This window comes from Limulus polyphemus, unplaced genomic scaffold, assembly GCF_000517525.1.
Source record: "Limulus polyphemus unplaced genomic scaffold, Limulus_polyphemus-2.1.2 Scaffold1348, whole genome shotgun sequence".
Lineage (NCBI taxonomy): Eukaryota > Metazoa > Arthropoda > Merostomata > Xiphosura > Limulidae > Limulus > Limulus polyphemus.
Window position 1 is genome coordinate 279,328 of NW_013666958.1, and position 12,297 is coordinate 291,624.

At 32.8% G+C, this 12,297-nt stretch overlaps 1 protein-coding gene across 2 annotated transcripts in view; it reads left to right on the top strand.

The window, feature by feature from the left end:
- LOC111086710 (monocarboxylate transporter 12-like) overlaps positions 1–5,356 on the top strand; it is a 63,053-nt gene extending 57,697 nt beyond the window's left edge. For both annotated transcript variants that reach the window (XR_002611438.1, XM_022390655.1), the window contains one exon: positions 4,861–5,356. The gene's annotated coding sequence lies outside the window, so the exon portion shown is untranslated. The remainder of the gene's footprint in view (positions 1–4,860) is intronic.
- Positions 5,357–12,297: the final 6,941 nt, after the last annotated feature.

A 12,297-nucleotide genomic window follows, 5' to 3' on the forward strand; every position in this document is an offset into this window, starting at 1 on the left:
AAGAAAGGACTTGTATCGCTGAAGTTCCTCGGGAAAAATTTCTACCGGAAATTAACAAACGACCAGAGACGTAACAATATTATGAGTAATTAATTTTTGCTCTTCTGCGACTTAAGTACAAGTATAGCCGCAAAAAGTATATAATGATATTGTGTTCCCTAGTTAGCTTTAATAGTGCTTTTAGCTTTGCGACAGATTTGTTATTATACATTTATTTTAATACCAATGTTTGTTTAAATTAAATTTATATTTAGAAATGTACATAATGCTAAACATGTACTGCAAAACTCCCGCCTATTCTCTAAAGTTGCAGAAGATTCTCGAGTGTGATCATCAACAAAATATGTGTGTACGTAAACGCTAATGTAGCTTTGTATTATTACGTAATCTGAATTTTCGAGAAACTCTCTACACGCCTATATATATCAATTAACAAACGGAGACGTAACAAATTTTTTCCGTAACTTCGTTCTGACGAAACTTTAACGACACAAGTCTTTACTTAATAAAACTGGTTTATTCTTTCCGAATATAACTTTACGATACACTTAATTTCAATATTCGCGCTAAAACAAACACTATAACGAACGAACGTTAACTTCAACAATACCCTGTGACTGCAGTTCAATTACTCACTGTCTACACACACATTACTGTGTCACGTTGTCCCCCTCTTATATATACCAGCCTACCCCATCTAGTAAATACTAGAGCATTCCTGAAGGAACAAGATAGTTCTAGAAACTAGAGGGCGCCACACCAGTCACGTGACCTCAATGACGCAACAATAGGTTGTCACATAAGGATAGATTAAAATCTCTGAACTTATTTTCTCTTGAAAAAAAAAGAACTAGAGGAGATCCGATTAATATGTTTGAAATTGTTAAGGGAATTGGTAGTGTAGATGCTTCATCTTTTGTCATATTTAATGGTTGGAATGGTAATACTAGGGGATATAAATATAAATCTTAGAAAGGTAGAAGTAATTTCCAGCTAAGACAGCTTTATTTTTCTAACAGGGTGGTTGGTCTTTGGAACATGTTTTCAGATATGCTGTTCATTTAAGACAGGTTAAGGGAAAGTCTAATAAATACTTAATAATAAGGGCTGGCTTAAAGTTTTTAGTGTTTAATGTAATGGATAGGACAGCTTAAATGAACCAAAAGCTCTCTTTGTTGCCCTTTAATGTTATGTTATCTTTAAAATGTCAGTTAACATTGTAGAAGTTTCATAGGGTTAATGATTTCTAATGTGGTATTCTGCTTATTTTTTTTATAATGGAGTAATCAAAATAAAAATTGGAAAATATTAGCAAAATAGGTCTACTTTTATCATAAACAAAGGGTTGAATTTTTTGCTAGAGATCATTTAGAAAAACTTAATTAAAGTTAGCATTTAAGAAGTAATTCACAACGTATTTTTTAGAAATGGGTGTTCTTGCTTATTAATTTTGTTTTAAAAGCTTTTTTTTAAAAATAGACTTTCTTGTCATATGTTAGGAAACTTAGTTTTTATAGTTTGTATATATAGTAAGTAAATATATGGGTGTGTTGGACTAAGGATTCTGCTATAGTAGGTGTCTGTGACTTGTTGGCAATAAATTCAAAAATAAGTGAACAGCACTCACTCCACTTGTTTTCAAAATAATGTATATATTTGGAACTAGTTAAATGTATGTACAACAAGTTCTTTATACTATAGAGATCATAGGCATATCATAAACACTATATATTTCTCTTTTTCTTGTTAAAAGTCCATTTAGGCCTATTCAATTGCTTTAGAATTTCAGTTGACAAGCCAAACTATTTTTTTTTCTGTTACTATTGCCAAACTCTCTGAGTATAGATCATTTACTTTATAGTCGAGTTACCATGGTTTTATCCTATACTTCTAAAATCGTCTGCTCCTTTTTCCCTCTATGTATTTTTGAGAATCGTCTATTTTTTTGTCAAAGTCCACTGAGGTTAGTTCAATTACTTTAGAACTCTCTTTGATGAAATAAACTATTCTTCTTGTCTCTTTCAACAACATTAGTCTCACTCTAATATATCGACCATTAGGCCTTTCACTCCTATGATGATTAACTTTGCGTATAACTTTTCTTTGGCTGAATTCCTTCTCGTAACTTTACTTTACTTCTCATCTGCTCTGTCTTTGTCTGTCTACTTTTCCACTCATCTCACACTATTTATATGTTTATTACTTAATCGATTGCTCATTATATCCATAACATCAATAATTTTCTAGCGATGTTTGATATTCTTGACTCTTACTGAGTTACATAACTAAACTTGTCATAACATTTACTTTAAAAAATTGCTCTAACTCTCTTGTTATGAACAAAACTAAACAATTATAAAATATTCACTCATAAAATAAATGAATCAATAATATCTATACTAAACAGTCTTTTATATCATGACACCAGGAATCTGTTTGTAGGACATTTGTTGTTTATGTACTTGAACAGTAAAGTTATCTCAGTTTCATATTTTTGTGAACTCACAAGGTTTTCAGAACTTCTGATCAGTTGAAATACCTTATTCAACTAACAGAAGTTTCTGTGAAAGGAATAAATCTAAGTTGAGGGCATAAGAGAATATAAGAATATTGATATTGTTATGAGAGGAACAATTACAACAGTTTTATACATGTTCCTTAAAATAACAATTGGGATTTTGTCAAAAAATATTGTCAACAATGAGGATATCCAACTCATGTTTCAGTAAATCCTACTCTACATAAATCTGTTTTTGACATTGTTAGATGAGTACATTAAATAAGATGTGTTATTTAATTGGTTAAGTGTTAGTTCGAATCTATGTACTTAACTTGCTTTGACCAGAAGTTACTGATAAAAAAGATTATACAAGATTATGTAACAATAGCATACAAATATAACTTAGTAAAAAATAAATTTATATAATTTAAACAAATAGAATAAAGGGAAATAACAAATTACTCATAAAATAATTTGGTTAAAAATCACTGCAAAAAATGTAAGTAGTATTGTTATGATGTTACAATTGGGACAGTGTCCTTCATTTCAAGGTCTACTTAAGCAGAGAATAAAATTCAACAGTAGTATAAATGATATAATAATTATCATGAATAAAAAGACCTGAGAATGTTGGGTTGGTAGCATTTGATAAAATGGAACCACTGAGCATTTTGGCATTAAAAGAAATCCTCAAACTAATTTAAATCCTTCAAATATATTGGTTGATATTATTTTTGTTTGATTCTACTCACAAGAAGTGTTATTAACTCTAAAATTGGACATTGATTTACAGAAATTAGTAAATATTTGGGTCATCACAATATTTGGCAAATGAAAAAAGCACAAAATCTGCCTTTCAGTGATAATTTAGTATTTAGAACATTTGGATAATACAACTTTTGCACTTAGTGGTTAAACTTGTGGAGAAAAATATTCATTTGAAAATTAGTTCTTCCTCCCAGTTGTGTTGAGGTTTTGATAAAAGTGCATTCACTTTTGAATAGTAATATATATAAAAATAGAAGACTTGTTTTCAGTGCTAAACTAGTTAATATATATGTCAGATATACATGACTGTTCATTTTTAGTTTAATACAAGAGTATTATTTAATTTATATAGTGCAAATATTAAAAGTAAGTTATTTTTAGAAGTGATATTTATGGCAAATTTGTTTACATAACTGTTTATGAATCATTTTTTGTGTAGTTCAATTGCTGTGAATTGACATCATGTTACTCAAATGTTCTGTTTATTCTGTTTATCTCGTTGCTTAAAGTGAGTATTGCTACTTTATAAGGTCTCATAGTTTGTAGAAAGTTGTAGGCCTCAGTTGGACAATATACACACATATATTTATATATATAGGCAACCAAGTTAGTGCAAGTTAATTCAGTAAAAGTTAAAGTGAAGTTAGACTGTTTGTTAATTTAGCCATAATGGGCAATTTCTAAAGTGAATTTCACAGCTTGTATTGTAATAACAGAGATAGAAAAGAATAATTTGTTCTTGATAACCAATAGTGTGATGATTTTTTGTACATATACATACATTTGACTTGTTTTGAATATATTATTTTAAAACAAGTGGACTGTGTACTGTTTGTTTATTGTTGAAATTTACAGCTAATAAGTCATAGACACTTACTGTATTGAATCACAACCCTATAAAACTTGATAATATACTGAGAGAATATCCAAAAGTTAGGTTTACCATAGGCAAGGTTGGAAGATGTGATGTTTGCATAAAATGTAGATGTTGTGAATGCAATCACAGTGAGGTTCCTGTTGAAATTAAACTGATCATAATAAAAGATTATAAAAAAATGTGATAACTGATCAAAACAGAACAAAAAACTGTGAAGCAGAAGGAATAGTAATATTTTTTGTTCTGATTGTAACCATTTTCTTTGTCTTAGATTGTACAGTAATTGATTAGATCTAAATCAGCAAAAGTCATAAGAAGTAAAAATATAGTCATAAGAAGTAGTTGAAGAACTTTTACTTTTGTTTCTTCTTAGTGTTAGTAGTATTCTAGATATAATGAAAATGTTGAGCAAATGTAGCTTTGCTTTAGAAAGACTTTTCACCAATATCAAAACATTTCGGGAGTTTCATTGCATTTTTTGAAACAAGAGATCAAACCCTGAACTTATGCAATATCTAATATGAAAAACTAGTCTAGCAGATTTTTTCTTAATTACTTAGTGTTGCCACAAAAAACATGGTAATTTCTGTATGGTAGATTCAAAAGTGTAGGGTTAAAAATACATTTAAATGTACATATAGTTGTGTGATTGTCTGCGATTTATTAAGTAAATTGTATTTTTGTGATCATTTTGAATCTTTGTTTCTTTATGTAGAACAAAAGCCACATGTACTTCTCCAAACTACTTCCAGTGCTTATTAAAAGAGAGAAAATGCCATCAACCATCAAGGAGAAGACACCTCTTCATTTCTCAAAGAGTAGACAAGACTTCAGTTCTGTTTTCACTTTTGTTAAAGGCAGAATTTTTTCATCTTTCACTCTTTAAAGAAATATCCAATATTCCTTTAATAATTTTCCATCCCAATTCATGCTGGAACCACCAAAAGTCATGTCCTCTGTCAGACCTGAAGATAGTAGAGTTTTACAAAGACTTTTGAAGATTTCTTTCTTATAACTGTTAACTTTATTATTTAAAGAAATCCTTGTTAATATGCCAGTCTTATTAATATCAAAGTGTATGAAAAATATTTTTTTCTGCAGGTCCCATGGTGGGACAGCTGTAAGTTTACAGAATTACAAAGTTGAATTTTGAGGTTCAGTTCCTTGCAGTGGACACATCAGATAGCACAACGTGGCTTTGCTCTAAAAAACAAACAAACAAACAAATACGTGTGCTGTTTCTATCTAAAACGAAAAGAATGGCTAATGTTAGTTACAGAATTCTGGTAAATTCAGAAGTGTTTGTTTCGTATGGACCAGGTTATACTGCTGTCATTTAAAACCAGGATTGTTAATTTTCTTAAATCACTGGCACTTGCAGTTGAGGAAAACAACAGTAATACAGCAAGCCTAGGTCAAAATACTGTTATAATGCATTTGGTGGTTTAAGCATTTATTTATCATCTTTCTGTTGCCCTCAAAACTTGACAGAAAGTATCTGTAATAAAAAACAACAAATCACTTTGTTTTTTAATTGGGCAGCATTTAATTGCCAGATGCATGTGTGTGTGTGTGTATATATATATATATATATATATATGTGTGTGTAGAGAGATAGATAGATACCATGTCTCATTGTTTTATTTGTTTCCTTGTTTTACTTTAAATTGTGTATTCCAGATATATTGTTTGATAAATTATTATTATTATTATAATTATATATGATAATTATAATTATTATATATGAATAATTTTCTTATTACTAGATTTCCTGAAGTAAAATGTTTCCCAGCTTCCTTAGAAAGAATATAAAAAAGTGACTGACATTATTAAATTTGATTTTGGATCATTTAACTAGAAATGCCTCCTCTATTTGTAGAATAGATGGCTCAGTTGTGTATTGTATACTTGATATGCTAATAAATGTATAAAACTTCACAAAAATCTTCAAACAATATTTATGAATACTAAGGGTCCTGAATATTACAGTAATAGTAATACAAAAGCATTTATACCTCACTAACTAACTAATGTCTTATTGATCAGAGACTTTCAATTAATTTCTCAAAAAAGGCAACTAGAACAGTGAAATTAACAGTTTTCTGGACCAAGTGGTTTATGTCAAAACTGCATAGAAAAACCTGAAAATGTCTACAGTAACTACAGATGTTAGGAATATCAGAATATTAATGAATAATATATTATAAAAACTACCACACCTTAAAAAACGTCATTTAAAACATGGACGTACGTTTTTCTTTTACTTAGCTAAACTAATAAAGTTTCGTGTTACAATCATTAGATTCTTCTAGTCATACAATGTGTTTATGTGAAAAATATATGGAAGTTTGAAGTTTAGTTCATTTCGTTTTAAAATATTTAAATAAATGGAATTGCAAATGATACTTCATTGTTGTACTTAACCCTCCAACTGGTTGTCTTGGTCTGTGCAAAAACTATCATTCTTCACATTTAACTAGAAATCAATCCTAAAATTACCTTCCTGCTGTGGTCTACCTTGGGTGCCCCAGTGGCTGAGCAGTAAGCTGCTACTTCAAAGTAACAATTGAGATGTGATTGTGTGAAAACTACTACAGGAACCTTATGATAGTAAGTGACAAGTTTGTGTTTGTGTGTGTGGACCAGTTCAAAATTAAAATATTGATAAACGTATAACAAAATAACACTATGCAATGTTTTTAAGGTCTGTGTTAGGGAGTAGACCATTCTCTTGGTGCTTAACCCACTGGATCTGCACTTTACTATTTGTGTTAGTGATATTTCATACATTTAAAACCGAAACTGTCAACCCATAACTGATGTCACAGTTACAAAAAGCCACATTAAGCAAAACTACCCACTGCCACTACTTATCTTCACAAGTGTCTTTAAATGTTGAATTTCATACATATGATTCTAAACTATTTGATTGTAAGTACTCATTCCATTTCATTCTCATGCATTAATGGAGTTATTAATTATAGTTACACATAATAATTACACGAGGACAATGTATGGATAAACTATGTACTAGCTCAAAAGTCAATTCTTCACAAACAAGTTTTTATTGGAATATAATGTGCTACATAATAGAATTTCAAATGGTCTGAAACCGAGTTAACTGATACTTTAAATTTAATAGTTAAATTGTACTTTGGATTTAGCAGTTAAGTAAAATCCGATATATAGTCAGTTTATGATATTTGCCAACAAGATTGATACACAGTTTTCTTTTTTAACACAAATACTTTTTAATATACACACACAACAATACAATTTACAATAACAGTTATTACAAACAATGATTTATAAACAAAAGTTTCACAAACTTACAAGCAATATAAAGTCTTCTTTCTAGTCTGGAACTTCTTGGATATCTTAACGGGAAGCTAGCTAGCTTTGTTCTTCATTATATACCAGCCACACACGTCGAGTTTTCCGTGATAAATTTATATAATGTTTTCGTAAAAATACTAATGTCCGATGAGAAGTTAAATGATTTGTAATGTTCGAACTTTGTAAAGGTTCCTGGTCAAATATCTAAAGTTTTTAGATTGATAAGCGTTATAATAATTACAGTTATAGTTTCCAAAGTTTATAGCAAACTAATAATAGATACTCTCTTTTTGGCGCCTCGCGTTGGTTATATTTATAGGCGTGTGGAGGCTTTCTAGAAAATTCAGATTACCTAAAAGTACTGAGCTATATTTAAGCATTTACGTACATGCATATATTGTTAATTCTTACCCTCGAGAATCTTCGACTTTGGAGAATAGGCGGGTGTTCCGCAATACATATTTAACACTATAAGCTATGCATGTTTCTAAGTATAAACTTAATCTAAACAAACATTGATATTAAAATAAATATATAATAACAAATTCGTTACAAATGTAAAATCACAACTGAATCATATGGCTAGTGCAACTAAGCTACCACTGGAACTTTAAATTAAGGTCAGTGTACAATGCTGAACTCGTAGCCATGTTCAAGACATTTTTTATTAAGTTAATGTAATAGTCTTGTAGCATTTTGGTTTCTCTAAGAGAACGTGTATTGAATCTGCATAATAACAGTAGATTAAACAGAAAACGTTTTGTGGGAGTAGTTATGAGTTGTGAAAGAGAAAGTGACTGGATCCAGTAAAATCAGTTTCCATTCAGCATTTGAAGTCTATCGAAATTCACAAGTGAACAAGACAAAAGACAGCATCTATCAATGGATTGTTAACTATCAAAACTCTTGTAAGAACTTAATAATGGGCTTGTGAAGAACTAAATAACTTTAAACTTTATTTGTTAAACTTAGGACTTAAACTTTATTTACTAGACAGAGAGGACATCTGTGAGACACAGAACTAACTGAAAGAGCATAGCATTATATGCAAAATTCTATAATGACATCCTTATAAGGGCATGTGTTACTTGCATCATTGCGTCATTCTAATAAAATAATAAGAAATGAGAGAACCCTAAGGTATCACCTGACCCGCCATTGGAAAAGTGGTGAATGATTCAGAACAATAGCTAACCAAAGTGAAAGGGATTTAATTAGCAGATTCTTTTGCCAATGTTATTTTGTTAAAACTACAAATATTTATATGCAGGAACATTTTGAATAATAAACGGGAATTTTTATGGCTAGACTGTGCATTTAAATGGCATTGACTAGTATATTGTCTTTACCTTTTAAAGTTGAAGAACTTACCATTTTGAGACTGCTTGGAATCTATTTGTATCAGCTGGATGAATGTGTCTGTTCCTGGGGTTTCCTACTTTGTGCAATATATATATGTATGTATGTATCATTGACTTCAATCTACACTCATTATGCTTGAAACTACTCGAGGCTTGAAACTGTTTAATAGGCTCAGAAGCCAGCAACAGAGACAACTTACTCATGTGAACTTTGTTGTTTGTAAGAATTTTAAAGCTCTTACCAACAGTATTGAAGTAAAACGCAACTTATTTTACAAAAAATATATTGTAAAATTCTATAGTAGTTATTAAAACAAATATGATACTATGTTCATTGAAGTTATACGACTTACATTTAAAATTATTGAAAATTTTCATAATGAACTATGGAAAAAGGTTTGATTTGTAGAGTTGGTTAAATAATGGAAAGTTAGCAGTGAAGAATAAGGCGAAATTGTGAAATATGTTTGAAACATAATTCTTACAACAAGGTCCCAACTTTACATGATTCATATAGTAAATTACTGTCTAATCCTGAGGTGGTTAACTGATCAAATATTATTTTCACCCAGTCAAATTAAAATGTTATAATTTACCTGTACTGAAAATGCATTTCGAGTAGGTAGTTACCTCCTTTCACATATATAGCTATTCTCGTTCAGTGCTCTATATGCAAAAAAAAAAAAAAATTACGCAAGACACAAGCCTTTTACCTTACCTCCATTGGAAATGACTGATTCCAATGTGTCTCTCATGAAAATCATCATACCACAATCCTCCACCAATAAGAGAAAACCACACTCTTATTATGTACGTGACTCCCTCTTTTCAATTCTACTTAACATCACTTTGAGTTTTGGAAGAAATTGGAAGCACTGGTATTTAGTGGGGAGGAAGGGTGGGAAATGTGATAGGATGTAAGTATCTATTGGAAATACATTTTCAGTATACGAAAATTATAACTTCCTATATGGTACATTACCTCTTCTCCAAGGCCAGAAATGAAGTTACTCGTCAAAACAAGCGTGCTCTCCTCGCCAAGTACCGGATAAAAATCAAGCATGAAGACAGAAGGCAGGAAGAGCTGAATGAAGCACCAGGGATCAAGGTTGACGAAGAAGGGAAGGAGACAGAAGAAGAAGTAGCAGAAGGGTAGGTTGGAATTGGCTAAGCCATGGAAACCATGGTTGTGCCCGCCATTAAAGAGCAATTAGAAGGACTTTACACGGAGTGGTATGGGTGATCGAAATCACCCAGTGAAGAAGTTGAATAAGAGGATAAACATATAGATACTTCTTGGTCCAATCCTGACTTAAAGCACTGACAGCTAGGACGAGAGGATGAGGGATTGGAGACCAAAATAGAGGTAATTTGTGGTTGAGGGACATGGTAAAGGCATCTATATGAGGAGTACCCCACTGAAGGCAAAGCCACTGGAAAACAAGACTATCTAGAGACTCCACCAGATAGATTTTGTCACACAATGATATCAATGTCTTTTGCATGTGGGCCCCAAAAAGAGTTTGAACATATGAAACATAGGGATCGAGAATGAGTGCCACCCTGGTGATTGGAATAAGCAACCACTGTAGAATTATTGGAATTAATCATTATCAGACGAGGTCTGACCATATGGAGGAAATGAAACAAAGCCCAATGTACAACAAGAAGATCTGGGGTGTTGATATGATAAGACCTCATAGTTGCAGACCAACACTCTGAAGCCTCCTGTTTATCGACCCATGCTCCATCCCTAAAGGAATGCATCCATGAAAATATGTAAATTTGGACGAGGAGGAAGAAGCAAGACACCCACTGACGTGTGGGTTCTGCTCAACCACCTTTGCAGATCGTCAATTAAGGTAGGAGGAAGGGTAATAAGAGCCTTCAAAGGATCCCATGTAATATCCCACAGTTGTGAAGAGCCCTCATATGAGCATGACATAATGGAATAAAAGCTGCCATGGAAGACCACATCCCCAAAAGTGATAGAACCTTGCAATCTGTAATAGAGGGAGCAGTAAAAACAGAGAACTGAAAGCTCCATCAAATGAAATTGAATAGGAGAATAGAAATTGAACTGAGATGCCAGTTTCTGGTTTTCTAGGGGACAACAAACAGCCAGGAATAAAAACCTGGAGAAAGATGATGCACTGGTTCGATGGTCTGTTGAGACAAAAGGTCTTGTACTGCCTCTGACAGATACTGGCCAGTGATGGGATCCCAAGGCAGAGGGAAAGAAATTCACACATTCGAGCTCCCACTGGATAGTCACTGGTAATGTAGGCATTGTGCCCATCTACATCAAATAAAACAACGAGATGAAGAACCCCTGGAAGAAGGAGCAGGTAAGGGCTAGAATGGGAATAGGGCTTGTTATGGTTCTGACTGTCACAAGTGAGTTACCAAAGAGGAAATGGTAGAATGTTGATGCACAGATTCCACACGTGATTCCAAAGTCTCAGATACATGGTCGAAAACATACCACCAAAGAAAAAGGGCCATACATAATTTCTTGAGATAAGTGAGTGGCGAACGAACCTGGGACAAAGTCGTATCACGACCCAGAAGATCCCAACAACAGATAAACTACGTGTGTAAAGCAAAAGCTGAAGACCACAAATGTGCCAACATGGAGGTAATAAGGCTGTTCCTCAACAAACCCTCGGGATCTTGGTGTATAGCCTCAGAAAGGAGATGGATGGTAAATAAATACTTTAGATGTAAAGTATGGGTAAGACAAAGATATAAAACTGGGCATGGGTTAAATGCACAAGGAAATTAGGGACTGCTCCCCAAATAGGTAAAATAGACCACAACTGCTAAGAGTCTAGAAATGGACCACCAACTTCATGGTAAGTCAAAGCAAGCTGATCCAAAGCCCATTGGGAGCAAGGCATGCTGGCACTCTCAACCAGTTGTGAAGCAAAATGCTTAGCATGAACCCTAATATACCCGGGGAGTGTGAGAAAACTAAATAAGGATAGGAAGAACTAACATGTAACACAAAAGGACAGGGATCATAGGGAATAGTGGAAATGGATAGAACATCACATACCTGAGAAATCATGTCTAAAAATGCTGTATGAGGCCTATCTGATTCCGCAGGTGGGGCATAGGAAGACACAACAAAATCCGGTGGTGGAAAAAGCCATCAAAATCGTCATCAACCGGAACAGTTCAGGAGAAGGTGGTTGGCCCATATAACGTCAATCTCTCGGCGGATAATCGCTGATAAATCCAACGATTGGTCACCCTCACCTGCAGCCTGTGAAAAAGTGCTTGTAGGAGGTGTGATACCCGAAGTAGTAACATTAACCTCAGAATTCACTTCAAATTATGAATCAAACAAATGTTTTATAGACAAATACAAATGTGTGAGATAAAAAAATATTGTTGCGTCAGCGAGGTCACGTGACTAGTGTCACGCCACTTCTCTCGAACCTTCGGGAATA